An 18722-nucleotide genomic window follows, 5' to 3' on the forward strand; every position below is an offset into this window, starting at 1 on the left:
TTCACATACACCACGGCATGATACAGCTAAAGAGCCATGGTGGCAAAGAGATTAGAATGCAGTTTTGCAGGCAAACTCTGCCCACAGCCTGGAGTTCGATCCTGACCGGCTTAAGCCTTCCATCCTTTTGGGGTTAGTAAAATGAGGACCCAGATTGTTGGGGGAAATATGCTGACATTTGTGAACCATTCAGGAAGTGCTGTAAAACAATGTGGAGCAGTATATAAGTCTAAGTGCTATTGCTAAAAAGAAAAATATAATAGTCACAATCTTGTACTTCTTTTCTTTAATTTTATTATCATGAATTTTATTATCAGAGCATATTATATTTACAAGGCATTCAGTGTTGTGATATAGTTTGGGAAGATGATGGAGTTTCCTGTTTGTTATTTCTATTGAATGGAAATCTCCCATGCCTTATTTATCTGCTCACTCTATGTTAAGGGACAATTCACCTTTATCAAAAGCTTGTAGCCATCTAATGAGAAAAAAAATCATAGGAATTTTAAGTTATTGTTTATAAATGATAATAATCAATGCTTTACTTAACAAGCCAGTAATTTGCCATGCTTTAATATACTTTACTGGATCCAAAAAGATATGATTTGGTGTTTTATTACCAAGTTATTTAGTGAAGAGCTATAAACAGGGTGGATAAAAATCAATGATTTTTTTTTTAAATCAAATCCACCCTGGCTATAAATCTATTTGCATCTTGATTAATAATAATAGATGTTAAAAGTCACAGCTTCCTTCCTTTACCTGATATTTTCGCTTTCTCCAGAAGGCTGATATTATTTTCACGTCAAAATACCACTTAAAAAGGCAAAATATGGTAAATAAGAATATTATTGTCCTTGTTTAAAATTTTTACTTCTTACTAAACTTATCCTTCTTAAATCCTTACTAATTGTTTAAAAATTAATTATATCTATAATCCCTTTGTGCTAATAGATTTATTAAAAATATTTATGTGGTATGTGTTTTTTTTTTTAAATTCACACCAAAATATCACTTTTAACCTATCTGGATTTATTGAAGAATAGAAATAAAAGTTAACATTAGAGATAGAAAATAAAAAAAAAATCTCTACTCTACATATCCTACTCATATGAATGTATTTCTTGTCAAAGTCTATCCCTTCTTTTTCTGAATCCACAAAAAACAACTTTTTCCTTAGTTCCACAGTTAGATAGCAATTTAGAATACTTAGCACTTCCAATTACGTTCTGCATTTCATTGTAAATCTTTACAAAAATCAGAAATTTAAATTCCTCCATCTTATCCTGAATCCATATATACATTTTCATTCATCTTTTATTTATATGATGTAGATCTAATTCCTTAATCTCCATTATTAATTTTTAATAACTTCATTTGTGTTGTGCTCATAGTATAACTCTATTCACTAACCAGTTTCCCATAACTAGTGTTTTCATACCATCCTACTAAGTGGTCTCAGTAGTTCAGCCTTCTTCATTTACATCAAAGTAGTGTTTTAGTGGGGATGTGTGGTATGATGGCCTAAAAGTAAAGACACTCACCTCCCATTTGGAAGGTTGGGAGTTGAGTCCTAGGCAAGGCTGATATTTGTCCATCAGGACACAAAGGGAAATTAGCTACTGTGAACTCTGCATAGGCATCAGGAAGGACATCCAGCCAGTAAATGCTCAGCTCCATTCAGTCATTCAACCTTACCCTGAATAAAGGAATTAAAGGGTCTTAAAAAGAAAAAAAAAGTATTTTAGTGGGGATCTAGTTTGGTGTAGTGAGAAGGGTCTGTGAATTCTAGGGATGAAGCCAGATGAATGACTTTGGGCCAGTCACTCTCCCTCAGCTCTAGGAAGGAGGCAAGGGCAAAAATCTTTGACATCTTGCCAAGAAAACTGTCTAGGCAGTTGCCAGGAATCAAAAACTCTCTCAGGGCCACACACACAGTCCTTTTCTATTTTATTGTTGGTACGTTTTCTTTGTAGCAAGATATTTATAAGAATCTGAGTCTTTGTTATCTTTTGTTTAATACCCAGTTCTACTAATGATCCAATCACTGTGTTGTAACTCTTTAGATCTCTTTTGTATTTTGAGGCAGAATGAAGACATCAAAGTATAACTTAGTCTTGAATATGAATTCAATTCTTTAGAATAATAGGAAAAGCTCTTTCTGTGGTTATTAAGAGGTTTTCAGGCATCCACTAAATACAGCTCATCTAAAATACCAGCACGTATTTAATCCTCTGAATCCACATTTTTTATCCTTCACATTAGCTCTGAGGCCCATGGGCCTGAACAATACCGTACATTTACTGTATTCATTCTGCTTGACTAATAAAATGAATGCCATCCAGCAAATAGCATGTAAGTTATAGATGTGTACCCTAGGCTTATTTTGGTATTAATTTTGAATTACTACAAAAATGTTCTGGGGAGGAGGTGGTGGTGGAAGGAAAGGAAACGACAGAAACAGTATTGCATCATCATTATGATTTATCATTATTATCATTATGATGCCCCATCTATGATCAGGAGAGAAGTAGCAGCAGATGCCAAGATAACTAAGTGAGAGAATGATCCTTAACACCCTATGAACAGACATATGCCCCAAACTCTCTGACTCAGATCTAGAAACAGTTTCATGGCAAGAACATACAAGAACAAAATTGAATTAAAAGATGGAGGAAGGAGTCAATTAAGCAAAGAATAGCATTAAAAGAAGATATGGCTGAAGGATCTGACTTCCCTTGCACTACTTGGAGGACCCTGAATAGGTTGAGAGTTGGAGTCCCTAAATGTAAAACCAATATGTTCAAGTGGAGGCTCTCAGCGGATAGTAACATCAGTGGTGAAATCTGAATTTTTTTACTACCGGTTCTGTGGGCGTTGCTTGGTGTGGCTTGGTGGGCGTTGCTTGGTGGGCATGGCAGGGGAAGGATACTGCAAAATCCCCATTCCCTCCCGACTCTGGGGCCAGCCACAGGTGGTATTTGCTGGTTCTCTGAACTACTCAAAATTTCCGCTACCAGTTCTCTGAACTGCTCAAAATTTCCGCTACCGGTTCTCCAGAACATGTCAGAACCTGCTGGCTTTCATCCCTGAGTAACATGCTATGTGAATGAACAGAGACACAGAGCCCTGCACATCTGCTGGTATGTCAGCTACTGCCAGAAATATGTACCAATAATGACTTATTTTTGGCCAATGACAAAGCCAAGAAAGTTTCTTCATTCTGGCAGTTTGAGCTAGACACAGAAGAAGAAGAAAAAAGTCATAATTATGCCAGTGTTATCTTCTTTGTAAATGTGTTGTGACATCTTCCTCTTCTTCTTGTGCCATATCCGTCATTGGACTTTGGGGATCATGTTGGCCATCCTATTTTTATCAACAGCCCCACAAAAAATTTCTGCTAAGTTTTGTCTAAACCAGTCCCTTAGATTTTGAAGCTATGATGTTCTTCTTCTGCCTGGACCTTGTTTGCCTTCAATCTTTCCCTGACATCACACACCTATTAAAAAAAATGGAGTACATGGCACAATAGGACAATGTTGCTTTCTTCATTCTGGATATTTTGGACAAACGTAGCCCTGTAGAATCCTAGAAACTGAGGTAAAATGAGGGCCTGAATTGAAAAACCAATTGCTTGGGATCTCTTTCATGGACCTGTTAAATGAAACCATTCAGCTGAATTTGCAGAAGAACAGAGAACTTTCATCTTCAACTTTCTGTAAAAACGCTATAAAGTGTTAGTAAGAGCTGACAGGTCCAGTGTCTTTTCCGGAAACTCACCTTCCCAAAATCTTTTAAACGTTAAAAGACTGCTAGGCCATTTTTAATGAACTGGGGAATCTCAATCTTGTTAACAACAGAAAAAATATACCATGTAGTCACATTTACATGCTATGCGGAATTTCACAAAATGTATAACATTTTTATCTATCCAAGTACCCTTGTGATGTGGGTCACCATTAGACCCATTTCACTGATTGGGAAATGGCAGTGTCTTGATTTAAATCCCAGTTAAACTCTGAGAATGCCAAAAATATCTTTGCTCAGGCACCTTATTTCATTGTAACCTAAGGAATTAAGGGAAAGACTGGCTGATTCAGGATAGCGCTTATGTCAAGCTTAGTTAATCAGCTGTCTACAGAAGAGTGAAAGGTGAAGTCTTCTTTGAGTTAAGCTTGACTTAACTCAAAGAAATAAAAATTTATTTAAAATCTAAAATCTATTTAATTTAATGTGTCTTACTTCTAGACATGCATAAAGATGTGAAGGTTTGCACTGTATGTCTCCTAAAACCTATGCCAGTTGTACTTGAATAATTATTTCTTTTACTTACTGTATTTTACATATTATTAGGATTGTCTTCCAGCATAGGATCCCTGCCAATAATATGCAACTCCCAGAATTCCCCAGCCAGCATGGTTGTTGAAGTCTACAAGTCTTAAAGTTGCCAAGTTTTATTTTTATTTTATTTTATTTATTAGTTTGTCAAACATGTAAAAGATAGCAGGTATACTGTATGAACATGGACATGAACGAAAGAAATGTATACAAATAAATGGAGACTGTAGGACAGGTACAGTAGGCACACTGGTGCACTTATGCATGCCCCCTTTACGGACTCTTACGAATGGGGTGAGGTCCACAGTTGGCAGTTTAAGGTTGAAGCTGTGAGGGTTTGAAGATGTAACAACGGAGTCGGGTAGAGCATTCCAGGCGTTAACCACTTTGTTGCGGAAGTCGTATTTTCTGCAATCGAGTTTGGAGCAGTTTACCTTGAGTCTGTATTGATTGTTTGCCCGTGTATTATTGAGGTTGAAGCTGAAGAAGTCGTTGACAGATAAGACGTTGTAGTAGACAGTTTTGTGTACTATGCTTAGATCAGACCACAGGCGGCGCGGTTCTGAGATCCCTGGACTACAGGTCCACACATTAGTAGAATTGTGAGGAAAAGCGGATTTCTCTTCTCTAACCTGGATCAAATAATTTCTACTATTCTTTTGAGAAGGTGATATTCTGAATTATGAGCACACCTTGCTATTATGATGAACTCAGTCAATCTCAGAGGTTTTTCTACCATAATTAGGACAGAGTAGGCACAATATTTTAGATTTTTTCTTTTCCGGATATTCCCCTCTTGGATGGCTAAATTTTGTTATCATCACGATGCTTCCTGAGTTATTAAAGTATTTTTTAAAATGAAAAATTGAGTGTTTCTGAGCCACTTTAGTGCACAGCTCAGCACATTTTTATGCAATTAATGAAAAGAACCCTGATGCCCACTTAAAACTGTTTTGCCCATGTCAATGCCTTTTATTAGCATATAGTGTCAAAGACAGTGTTCCCTGAAAATTTATCTTTTATTGAGTAAAAGGCTAAAACAGAAGCAAATTTAAAACCAACCCATAGGGCTAAAATTGTAAAACTCTTTTCTACAGTTTCTTCTGGGAGGACTGAGAGTGTTATGCACACCTCGTTTCAAAAGTATTTTTGGGAAAAACCTGCAAGGTACACAGATGTATCAATAATCACATACCTGAATGTCAGCATTGCATATTTCCCCAAGCTTGAATGATAAAGCATAATTCAGTTTTTAAAAATTCATGTATAATAGTGATGTTCTTGTTAACTTAATTACGTTACCATTATTATACATTAGCATTTCAAGATGTTGACAGGCACTCCTATTTGCATAGAAAATGAAGATGTTCTTGCTTCTGCCCAAAGGAATTTGCAATCCAATAGAAGTACTTAACCCAGTGGTGAAATGCAATATTTTTTACTACCAGTTCTGTGAGTGTGGCTTGGTGGGCATGGTGTGGCTTGGTGGGCGTGGCTTGATGGGCATGGCAGGGGAAGGATACTGCAAAATCTTCATTCCCACCCCACTCCAGGGGAAGGATACTGCAAAATCCTCATTCCCACCCCACTCCAGGGGAAGGATATTGCAAAATCTCCATTCCCACCCCACTCTGGGACCAGCCAGAGGTGGTATTTGCCAGTCCTCTGAACTACTCAAAATTTCCACTACTGGTTCTCCGAACTATTCAAAATTTCCACTACCGGTTCTCCAGAACCTGTCAGAACCTGCTGGATTTCACTCCTGACTCAATCCATCCTGATACTTCAGTTTTATGAACATACACAGCCTCCTAGAACACTAGAATCAGAAGGATCAGTTTGACCAATAAGTTGTAATATTTTTTTTTAGGATAATGATCACACTTGAGGACCTTGTTGGATGCCAAAAACACATCATGGGGCTAGAGTCCAAACTAAAATTGTTTTATTTTAAGTTATATTCCTATTTGATTAAAAATCAAATTTAATTAAATTCATTGCAGGTTTAATCATTCCCTCTTTTCATGACATTACAAATAACAATGCAGTAACAAGTTTGGGACATTTGGTGAACTCTGTGAGGACTTTTTGATAAAGTCCATCTGATGAAGTCTTTGGGAGATATTGTGCATCCCACGGCCTCAGGTTGTACTTCTAGACTACTGAGTTCAACCCCCTACTTAATTCAAGGAAGCAAATTATAATATCCCAACTAGATGGATATCTGGCTCTGGTTGAACTCAACCAAGAAAAGAAAAAAAGAAATTTACTATTTGGTTAGGTGATTGATTTTACTTGTCAAATCTTCTCTGATTGATTTCCCACCCCCCACCCCCCAAATATTCAGCCAGTATTTATCTGGTAACTTTACCATTGTTATACATCTTGCATTCTTGGATGACAGAAAAAAGATTGTATTCTTCTGCATCCTTCATGTATGTGAAGAGCACTCTTTACATACATAAAGAAGAAGAAGAAGAAGAGGAGGAGGAGGAGGAGGAGGAGGAGGAGGAGGAGGAGGAGGAGGAGGAAGCAGAAGCAGAAGCAGAAGCAGATGCAGAAGCAGAAGCAGAAGCAGAAGCAGAAGCAGAAGCAGAAGCAGAAGAAGAAGAAGAAGAAGAAGAAGAAGAAGAAGAAGAAGAAGAAGAAGAAGAAGAAGAAGAAGAAGAAGAAGAAATCTTCTTTTGCATCTGTACAGGACCAGGGCTTACAGTCTGATCCAACCACTCTGCTTTCACCATTCCAGCTGCTGCAGATCCCATTAACAGAACAAGAAGTCCATATTCATTTTACCAGTTATTTTAATATGATTGTAGCATGAAGGCTCAATGCAGTAAACTACATAGTCACATCACCATTTAATAGAGCTTATTCTTTTCTAATGTCAACATCCTCTGCAACCAACATCCACCAGACTTTTTCTAGGAATCCGTTTTATTAAAATTTAAAGAACCACTAAAAATGTTTCCTTTTTATTTTCCTGGGGTAAGCTAGCCTTAAGTATTCATACTTTAGGCAGAAATGCCCTTGTTATTTAGATATATGCTCTAATTATTGTTTTAAATGCTACAACTGAGTTGCAGCCTTAAATTAGACTGTAGTAAGTTACAGCATTAAAAAAAATAAAGCAACTGCTTGTTCTTTTTTGGGGTTAGATTTCAGTGGTGGGTTTCAAATTTTTTTACTACCGGTTCTGTGGGAGATGCTTGGTGGGCATGGCAGGGGAAGGATACTGTAAAATTTCCATCCTCACCCTACTCCAGGGGAAAGATACTGTAAAATCTCCATTTCCTCCTGATCAGCTGGGACTTGGGAGGCAGAGAATAGATGGGGGTGGGGCCAGTCAGAATTTTTACTATCGGTTCTCTGAACTACTAAAAATTTCCGCTACCGGTTCTCCAGAACTGGTCAGAACCTGCTGAAACCCACCTCTGTTAGATTCCCTTCAGCCAGGATATTTGGAGAAGAAAGCATCATTGCTTAATTATACAAAGTCAATATAACTTGGCTATTACTCCTGGAATAAAACACCTGTTTTCTTTTTTAATTGAATCAGATAATCTGTCTAGCACAATCTGAATAAGATAACCCAAAGCCTTAGACTATAAGCAGCCTCCAGAGTTTCTTTTGCAGCTCCAAGTGAGACCCCCCCCCCAAATTTCCAGTTTTTTATGATGTCTTAGAAAACTTTATAGGGTTGGACAAAGAAAAAGGATATAGAAAACATGAAATGCAATATGTGCTTGACATTCATAATTCATTAATGTTCTACCATTATTTCTGGGGTATATTTCAGCAATTTGCTGTGGCTGATTCTCTTTGACTTTGGCAGTGAAACATGTTCCAAGAGCTAAACTAATGAAAGTCTGAGAATTCCTAGCATCAAAGAATACATCAAAATACAGATATATTTAGGTCCTAGAACCTGCTAGTTATGGGGACCCTGGAAGGCGCTATGGATACAGAAGTTTCATGATAAATTATTGTAGTCCTGAGTTGTGTGAGTTTGAAAAAGGTAATAATGTAGGTTTATGTGGGAATAGACAGGATACCTTCAGGATTCTGTCCCCTTAATAAGATAAAATTAAAATAAGACTTCATGAGAGTCTTTAACTACATCCCCACTCTGTCAGGTGATTACTGTATAAATTAGACTACTATATTTGATAGACATTTGACTTGATTCAGCAAAAATCTTCTGATGTTCTTATGTCAGTCCCAATATTTTCAATGTAACTCTACCAAGGATTATGATCCGAGATTATACTCCAATAAAAAAAAACCTTGTGCAACATTTTAGGTCACCTTCAAAACAATGTCTTAATTCATATGTTTTTTCTATAGCATGTCAAGTACCTTGAAATAATTAGAGGCAAAGTAAGCTATTTGTATATCTATGTATGATTGTTTAAAAAGTTTTATTGCTTTCTACAACAGGAGTACTTGCATTTGGAAGAGAACTCAATCTCTTGAGAACCCGGATTGTGGGGGCAATAAGCTGACTTTGTATAAAAAAGAACACCACTTAGGGGGGCCTGAAAGCCCTACTAAGCAGATATATACAAAAGTATGAAGGCTATTGCTTAATGCATTGTAAGTAGCCCTGAGTCTCTGGAGAAGGGCGGCATATAAATCAAACCAATAAATAAATAAATAAACAAACAAACAAACAAACAAACAAACAAACAAATAAATAAATAAATCTGAATGGTGTTGGAGTTCAACAAAAGTGTCTTATGGATTTTGCAGATAATATCACTTCTCAATGCATAGAGTTGGCCTCTAACCTTAAAGCAAGAAATTCACTCTAACCAATAAATGGGCATCTAGCCTCTGTTTGAAATTGAGCAAATAGTTCCATATCAAATGAATTTAATACCTACCATTCTATTATTTAAGAATCCTTTGACATGGGTTCTATACAAAATGACTGATAAAGGTCATGATTTACTCTCTTTGAAGTGAAATCTGGGTATATGAAGAATACAATCATACTATACATCAATATTGTCTTTCCCAATTCCTTCAAAGATTTGTCATAAGCAACAGCACTTAGACATATATACAGCTTCACAGGGCTTTACAGCCCTCTCTAAGCAGCATATTGCCCCAATAATCTGGGTCCTCATTTTACCGATATCAAAATGATGGAAAGCTGAGTCAATCTTGAGTCAGCCAGGATTGAACTTCTGGCAGTGGACAGAGTTTGCCTACAATACTGCATTCTAACCACTGTGCCACTATGGCTCTTAAGACTTGCCCCTCCTTTTTTTATTATTCTAAAGACTGTTCTAAACCCATTTCTTTCTGTTGATATTTTTCTGAAGGTGGAGTGTTCAGAAAGCACCTAGATAGCACTCAGAAAAATGTCTGGCCTATACAATGGAAGGTATTTCTTTTGACTGACTCCATTCAGTTGTCAGGCCTGGAAACCATCTTTTGTATTGGACTTTCAGGCCTGCCACATTTGCATTGGACCTTCAGGCCTGCTGTGGGAAACTGGGAGGGGGGGATTGTATGGAGCATGGGTGATATATAGTCATAATAACATTCCTTTCTCAGAGAGTCAAGGACATGTTACCCTGAACCTGGAGGGGTGTGGCTGAGAGGCATCTCCAGTTGGGACAGTGCTTTGATTGGACCATGTGATGAACTTGTGGGTGCTGGGGCAGGGACTTGGACTTACCTTTGGGTGGGGAAAACTTGGAAACTTTCAGCTTCGGATTTTCCCAGATGTGCCAATATGACATCTCTAATAAAATGGAACTTTGAGGAATTTCAAGTCTTGGATTCTTCGTTCATTGGGGGTGTCACTTGGAACCCTGACATTAGTTTTTTAACTCAAATATTCAATTCAACTTCTCCGAGAATAGTTTCTTCAGAAGTTTTGATCTAGTTCTGCATAAGTCTGTTGTGCCTCTTTAATGAAGTGGAAAATTATGACCGCATCTGCGTATATAACCATATGGTTTGAAATTACTGCTGTTTTTGAAAACATACATGCTCTCTTCAAATGTGAATTTATTATACGGAAAAGATTTTGAATATGAGAAAACAGTCTAAACATCATCGCATATGAGAACCTGGCGGGAATGGACAGGGAAAAGCACCGGCTAATCTGTAACATCTTTTCCAACTCATGCATTTTGTATGTGGATACACTCACTTCAAGAGAAATGAAGCCTTTAATGAATCTCCCATCTCAGGACTTCGTGAAAAAAAATCAAATGCACAATAACAATTTACAGCAATCGACTGAAGTAGTGACACTCAAGGAACATGGAAATTAATGCACACAGGCATTAGCAGCATGAGAATTAAAGTCTAATTAGAACCACTCTGAGTCAAGTGTCAGCAAGTTAATCATGCAAGATCTCTGAAAAAACACCAACTTTTTTTCAGCAAAGCAATAAAAATAAATCATAGCAAACATGTAATTGAAAAATGCAATGTTTTGGAAGGCCTAAACAAACCAGACTATAAAGAAACCAACTCATAGCAATAGTTACATAAATAGACTTTTATCTAGCTAATCCTGTTTATTTGTGTATTTGTTTGAATTTTTTTTTTTTTTAAAAAATATTTTACTAATTTGGATTTGTTCTACTTCACAGAGAAAATTATGACTGGCCCTCAAGAAGGATTACTAAAACTTCAGAAAATCTGTTTTGTGTATTTTGTGGACAAATTTAATCCAGGAAGGTGGGGAAGCACGGACCATATTGGACTTTTGAAAACAAGTGATGTGAGCTTTCACAAAATAGCTGCTGTTGGGTCACAAGTCAGATAGAAAACTCGAACTTTCATAACCCTATGTATATTTTATTTTTTTACTTAAAACATTTAAATAGCTGCCCACCTTTTAACCAAGTCTGAGTGTCTTCCAATCAATAAATAATACACATACGCATCAGGGGTGGGTTCCAGGGGTGAAATGTAAAATTTGTTACTACCGGTTCTGTGGGCGTGGCTTGGTGGTGGTGGGGTAATGTGACTGGGTGGGCGTGGCCAACTTTTTTTTTTTTTTTACTTTTAAAAGCATTTTTTCTACAACCTCTTTGGCTGAAGAGGTTGTAAAAAAATGCTTTTAAAAGTTAAAAAAAAAAGCCTCTGATGATCGCGCAGCTCAGCCGGGCATGGGAGTGGGGCAAGGATTTTTGTTACCGATTCTCCAAACCACCCACCGCCATCGCTACCGGATCGGGCGATCCGGTCCGAACCGGGAGCATTTCATCCCATGTGGGTTCTACTTACCTTTACTACCGGTTCGCAATGGGAGCATGCGCATGTGCAGAAGCGCATGCGCAGATCATACCTTATGATGTCCGGGCAGGTGGGCGGAGCCTCCCACCGCTTTTACTACTGGTTCGGAAGAACTGGACAGAACTGGGAGCAACCCACCACTGATACACATACAAACACACATACACACACATATAAAACACATGCCACATGATTGGATAACCAACTGCCTAGAAATAACAGAAGTCAGTAGAAAGCTTTGTGCAAAGATCGATGACACAATGGAAGACACAGTTGCTGGTCCATGGTGATAGATTGGGAGAGGTTAATATCAAGAGAGGAATTTTCTAAGAAGACTCATTATCACTCACTGTTCCAGCCCCAGAAACAAACTGACTGCATGAATCCTCATCTTCTATTCACAACAACAGAATAACAAAGTTGGATGGGATTTTTGCCCCAAAATTAAAGAATAAAAAGTGAGTCTCTGGAATCTTATGTGTTGTTACTAAGGAAGTATTGTAATGGCAAGTGAGAAATTATCGAATGGGGATAAACTCCCTCAAATACTGGCTGTGAAATTCAAAAAGAAATTGATCTTATATTACTAAATGTTTACATTCCCCCAAATAAATAAATTAATAATAATAATAATAATAATAATAATAATAATAATGACAACAACAACAACTTTATTGTCATTGTATGTGTATACACAATATACCCCTACAGCAAAATTCACTTAATACCCAAAGACCAGGTCCAAAACACATAACAATCCCCAAACACACTCCCACCCACCACAATTCCCCACCCCTAAACCACCCAAACATCCACACAACAGACCAAGTAATGCTGTCCAACAGCTCACTGATGGTGGCCCTTTAGTCCATTGTTGAGTGCAATTATAGCTCTGGGATAAAAAATGTGTGGTCCGAGTTTTAATTGTTCTGTATCTTCTGCCAGAAGGCAACAGTCCAAAAAGATTGTAAGCAGGATGGGAAGAGTCTCGGAGAATGTTATGCAACTTCCTCAAACAGCGAGATTCGAAGATGTCATCCAGGGCTGGTAGCTGGAGTCTGATTATAGCCCTGATTATTGGTTATGTTTACAAATAATAATGGAAGAAATAATTATCCTACATACTCAAGCAATAATCATATTACTTGGTGATTTTAATGCTGAACTAGGCCAATCTCATCGAGAATTTGCTCGATATAGTGGATTTCTACATTTTTTTGGGGGGGGAATAATCATCCTTTGTGCTTTATAAGACATAATACAAATAATATTTCTGGTCTGTATTTGGCATTACTGATTTTTTTAAATGCAATTTTCAAATTCTGGGATGCAAGGGTGATAATTATGCATACCCATAACCATTTCACTCAGCCTATTCAAGCATTGTGTTAGATGTCATCTGTGTATCAAGAAGTAAAGCTGTCCTCTTTTCAGAGGTCATTGTTTATCCAAGAGGAGAAAGTGATTGTCAGCCAGTGAGAGTCAAATTTTCAGGTCATTCAGATTTAAGATCATATAACATGGCTGGTATTAATAACTCAGAGGTGAGTCAAAATAAAATAAAATATAAAAGGTTAATATGGTACAAAGTATCAAGACAGTAGCCTTAAATCAGAAGATGTTACCAGTTGGGCCTTAATAATCCAGTCACCCAATCAAATCTTGAGTATAAAAGCACAGAAAGATATAACAAATCTCAGCACGGCTGGCACATTGATGTGGGTAAATAGCTACAAACATACCTTGCAATTGCCAAGTATTTAAACAGTGGAAGGTCTAAACATCTTTGGTGGTATTTATTCAGACAAGATTTGAGCAGCTGGATATAATGGTTAAAAGTATGGAAGACTTAACCAAGTCCTTTATAATAAAATGTTTGCGGAGCTCTAGAGATAGAAGACATAGCACATATATTATTGGAATGTCAGTTGTATAAGAAAGAGAGAAATCAGTATTTTGGACCGCACATTAGATGATCACCCTATTGGGATCCTTATATTAAAATAACATATCTCATATGCAGACAGACTTCAAAAATTGCATATAATGCAGTCCTTTATTTAAATAAAACAAGCTGAGATCTAACATATGTCGGTCTGACTGGGATACACTTAAGGGTGATATAGAAATATGATTTGCATTCTTGATTCTTATTCATTTTTGTTTCCTTTGTCCTGTTTTTACGTGCAGCCTTATGAATGTTTTGAGTTCTGTATTCTGTATTTTTATACAGCGTAATGGCTAATCAAGAATAAACTGCAGGGTCTTTGGAGCTCTCTGAGCTAGGTGGTTTTCTTGTAAACGTTTCATTAGCAAACTAGGTAACATCATCAATGCCAGTAGGGAGTGGGATCATCTACTAGCAGTGATGATATTATCTAGTTCGGTAATGAAACATAGAATAAAATAGGATAACAGAGTTGGAAGGGACCTTGGAGGTCTTCTAGTCCAACCCCCTGTTTAGGCAGGAAACCCTACACCACTTCAGACAAATGGTTATCCAATCTTAAAAAACTCCAGTGTTGGAGCATTCACAACTTCTGGAGGCAAGTTGTTCCACTGATTAATTGTTCTAACCATCAAGAAATTTCTCCTTAGTTCTAAGTTGCTTCTCTCCTTGATTAGCTTCCACCCGTTGCTTCTTCTCCTGCCATCAGGTGCTTTGGAGAATAGCTTAACCCCTTCTTCTTTGTGGCAGCCCCTGAGATATTGGAACACTGCTATCATGTCTCCCCTAGACCTTCTTTTCTGCAAGAAAACCACCAAGCTCAGAAAGTACAAAGAACCCATCATTTAACCCTGACCTACAAATATTCTCTTCTATCAATATAACAATAAACTATTGTCATTGTCTTCATTATTATTCCAGTGATCATTCCAGCTTGGAACATATCCCCAGGGAACAATTTATTCCCTGTATTACTTGACTGACTGAAAAAAAAAGTCAATCAATCAAGAGGCACCACATCTATTATTGGAGATTGAGTTTGGTATTTAAAACAAGAAACCTCTAACAGTTTGAATTTTTTAAAAAAAGGAAACATGAAGAATTACTTAGAAAAGTCTCTCTTTGATTGCACTCTGGTGTTTTAAATTGAGAGCTGTTAGAACATGCCTTTTATGAGTTACATTAATTTAAGAAATAATAATTTAAATATGGAACAGCTAGACAGTAAATGAACAAGAATCCATCATAAAAAGTTTTTAGATCTTTTGTTACGTCCAACAACTCTCGCCTCTCTGAAAGACGTGGATTTCAGGAACCTACTTTTATTCTGCCAATATTAACAATAATAAAGTAATTTGCTAAATTTCCCAAGGTTTATCATTTTTTTTTTACTAACAACAGAGAAAAATGCCTCAATACCCTATAGTTTATCCATTTTTTTCTCTCTCTAGAATTTTGCATTGGCACTCTGTTTGCCATTGCTACAGGATATCTTCTACAAAAGTGTTCTTAGTTCTTGCCAATTTAATATCCTTTAAATAAATTATTTTATCCTCTGTTAGGTATTGACTGATGAAACCCATGTTTTATAATTATTCTGTGTTGAACATTTCACGTCTATTTTGTTAACTGTGGGTTTTAATTTGATGGCAAAGAAAAAACATTTTTTTTCCAGAGAAGAACCATGTTGAGGAAATTTGAAATACCTGAAGCAGTTTCATTTTTAGATGGAGTGGGTAAAACCTAGTAGAGAGGGTAGACTTCCAGAGCAGATTGAGCCTTCAAAGTTTCAGTTCTATAACTAAAAGATTTACTGCAATATATTTTAGGGATAAGAGTGGATGAAGAATAGAATGAAAGAACTGGACCTTGGAAATAATCTGATGCAACCTTCTGCCCATTGTAAGAATCCACTACTTAAGCCTCCCCAACACATGGCTACCTGGCCTCTGAAGATAAATTCATCATCAGATTCTGATATACTGAGACTAAGATATAGTAATTTTTATAAATCATACAATTGCTGGTAGCATATTTACAACAAATGGGCCCTATGTGATTCTGTTGGAGGTTTGACTCCCTTCCTCTCAATTGTCACAGTATGATTGCTTCCCATGTTCTTTTACCCTTTCTCCTCCTATTACTTGACCTATTAGTCTTCTCATTATGCAGATGTGATGGAGTCAGTTTGGTATAATGTAGGATAACAGAACAAAACCACAGAGTTGGGAGGGCATTAGAGGTCTTCTAGTCCAATGCCTGCTCAAGCAGGAGATCCCATACCATTTCAGTCAAGTGGTTGTCTAATCTCTTTTTAAAAACCTGCAGTGATGAAACACCCACAACTTCAGAAGGCAAGCTTTTCCATCGATTAATTGTTCTAACTGTCAGGAAATTTCTCCTTATTTTTTAGAAGAATAGAATAGAATAGAATAGAATAGAATAGAATAGAATAGAATAGAATAGAATGTTTTATTGGCCAAGTGTGATTGGACATACAAGGAATTTGTTTTTGGTGCATATGCTCTCAGTGTACATAAAAGAAAAGATACGTTCATCAAGAATCATAAGGTACAACACTTAATGATAGTCATAGGGTACAAATAAGCAATGAGGAAACAATATCAATATAAATCATAAGGATACAAGCAACAAAGTTACAGTCACACAGTCATAAGCGGGAGGAGATGGGTGATAGGTACGATAAGAAGAGTAGTGCAGACTTAGTGAATAGTTTGACAGTGCTGAGGGAATTATTTGTTTAGCAGAGTGATGGCATTCGGGAAAAAACTGTTCTTGTGTCTAGTTGTTCTTGTCAGCTTCTGCTTACTTGCTCATTGCTTATTTGCTCTGCTGCCATGGAACGGGGGGGGGAGGGGGGAGCTATTGGAATTCTTGGGAGTGGTGAAACGAGCTGGAGGAGAAACGAAAGTAAAACTTTGCTGCAGCGGTTTTCTTTGAAGCTGGCTGATAACGTCTCCAGGTCAACGGTCGTGGCATAACAAGAGGACGACACTGCCAGACGTTTGCTCCCACATGACCCCTGGAGAACCTGTGGATTGGATGATTTACGATGGACAGTTGGTGGGGGGATGCTTTCTATATGTGATTTTCACGCCTTTGCTTCAGACCTTGCTTTTCTTTGACTGCATTCAGTTCTTATCCAGTAAAAGTTACCTTTCTCTATGAAAATGGAGTCGGGGTTTTTCTTTCTTGGATAATGAAAGGAGGCCATCCTGACAGTTCTGGTGTGCAGTGCTCTATAGCGTCGCTTTGAGGGTAGGAGTTACAACAGTTTATGTCCAGAATGCGAAGGGTCTGTAAATATTTTCACAGGCCTTTTTTTGGCTCGTGCAGTATACAGGCATCAACTTTTAGACGTACTCTGGCGGATTGTATCAAATATTTTATAGATCCCGAGGTCTCTTTTTTTTTATTGAAAAAGTTTTAATCAAGAAAAAACACAATTTTCCCACAACCCTCCCACCCATCCCCCCTCCCCCTCCCCGACTTCCCAGAGCAGAACACAAGGTATTTCAGTTAATTTTTAACAATAAACTAAATTGCTTAACTATCCATTAAACTAACATCCCCTCTTAAAAAAAAAATTCTTAACCCCCCCATAGATAAAATCATGCTTCTTGGATATAATACTTCTAAAATCACTCATATAACGCTTATACCATTAAAAATTCATTCATAAGCTATTTGATATTTTTTAGTCTGATACTTATTTTGAATATAATCAATCTGATCCTGAGGTCTCTTGTTTTCCATTCCAGTCAAGGCCTGATGCTACATGATTTTAGGGTTATGCATACAAAATTGAAATAATAAAGAGTGAGGATGGGTAAAAAAAATTAATGGAGACATTCTTTGAATGCTTGGATTGGGATGCTTGAATTTGCGGAGTTACAGAGGCTGCTTTTTCATGGATAATGGGAGAAAGGCAACCTATGGATTGATGCTAATAATCAAAAGTGTCCATGAAATGAGACTTCCGGTTTGCGAGCTTCGGCGACGGCGGTGACTTTTTAAAGACCGCCAGCCCCGCCGCCTGTAGAGCCGCCCCGCGAACGAGGTGCGGCTCGAAAACTCCGAAATCTTGAAGATTGCAGGAGCAGAGACAGCAGGGTACAGGTTGAGCCCCTGTAACCCCCCCAGGGAATTGCTTCTGGGGGTGAAAACAGGTGTGGCTCCCTTCCAACCTGCGGAGACTCCGGGCGGCGTGGGACGATTCTGCCTTCAGCAGAACAAGCCGGCAGCAGCAAACTTTTAAAGTGAGAGGAATTAATTTTAACAAACAGCGGAAATATCAACTTGAATCCAGAAACTTGAAAACTGCAAGTATTGGTGCTTTGTTGACTTTTTAAATCAAAAGAGAAAGTGAGCGAGTGAAAGTGATTTGAAAAAATATGGCGTCTAGCATTTGAGTTAACGAGCTAGTGAAAGTGGATTTGTGAAGCCTCCCTGCTTTGCTACAAAGTTGTAAAATTGCTACAAAGTTGCTCTATCTAAAGAAAAAATTTCTTTTGCTAAAATTTGACTCTGCTTTATTCTAGTTCCACCTGATTAAATCTGGGGGACTTTTTTAGAAGTTTCTGTGGAAGAGGGAAAGGAAAAAGAACTTCCCTCTTCAAAAAAACTAGCTTACGTGGCACGATGGCCTCAAAGAAGCAGGAAGGGAAGGCATCAGGGGGGGGATCCCCCACACATAAACATCAAACGCAACTTCCCCCTGCTCAACAGTTACAAACTCAGAAAAAAGAATTTGATGTGGCAGATTTAAAAGAATTTATTTCTAAAACTTTGGATGATAAATTTCAAGAATCACAACAGGAACTTCAAAAATCACATCAGGAATTTTTGCAGGAAATTAATGAAGTTAAAGACATGGTGAAACAGAATCAAATTATGGTGACCAAAAAAATATCAGAAGTGGCGTCTGGCCTGGCAGATTTTATTGGGAAAGTTGATTTTAAAGTTGAAGAATTTAAATCAGAAGTTAATGTTAGGATGAAAGACAATGATTATAAAATTGATGAAGTTGACAATAAAATGCAGAGAATTGAAGATGAGATTGTTATGATACAATTCCGGGCGATGGAATTTGCCATACGGCTTCGGGGAATTCGAGAGGAGGAAAGACAGGACTTGAGACAAGTTTGCTCTG

This window comes from Pantherophis guttatus, chromosome 6 (genome assembly GCF_059756535.1).
Source record: "Pantherophis guttatus breed Tessera chromosome 6, ASM5975653v1, whole genome shotgun sequence".
Lineage (NCBI taxonomy): Eukaryota > Metazoa > Chordata > Lepidosauria > Squamata > Colubridae > Pantherophis > Pantherophis guttatus.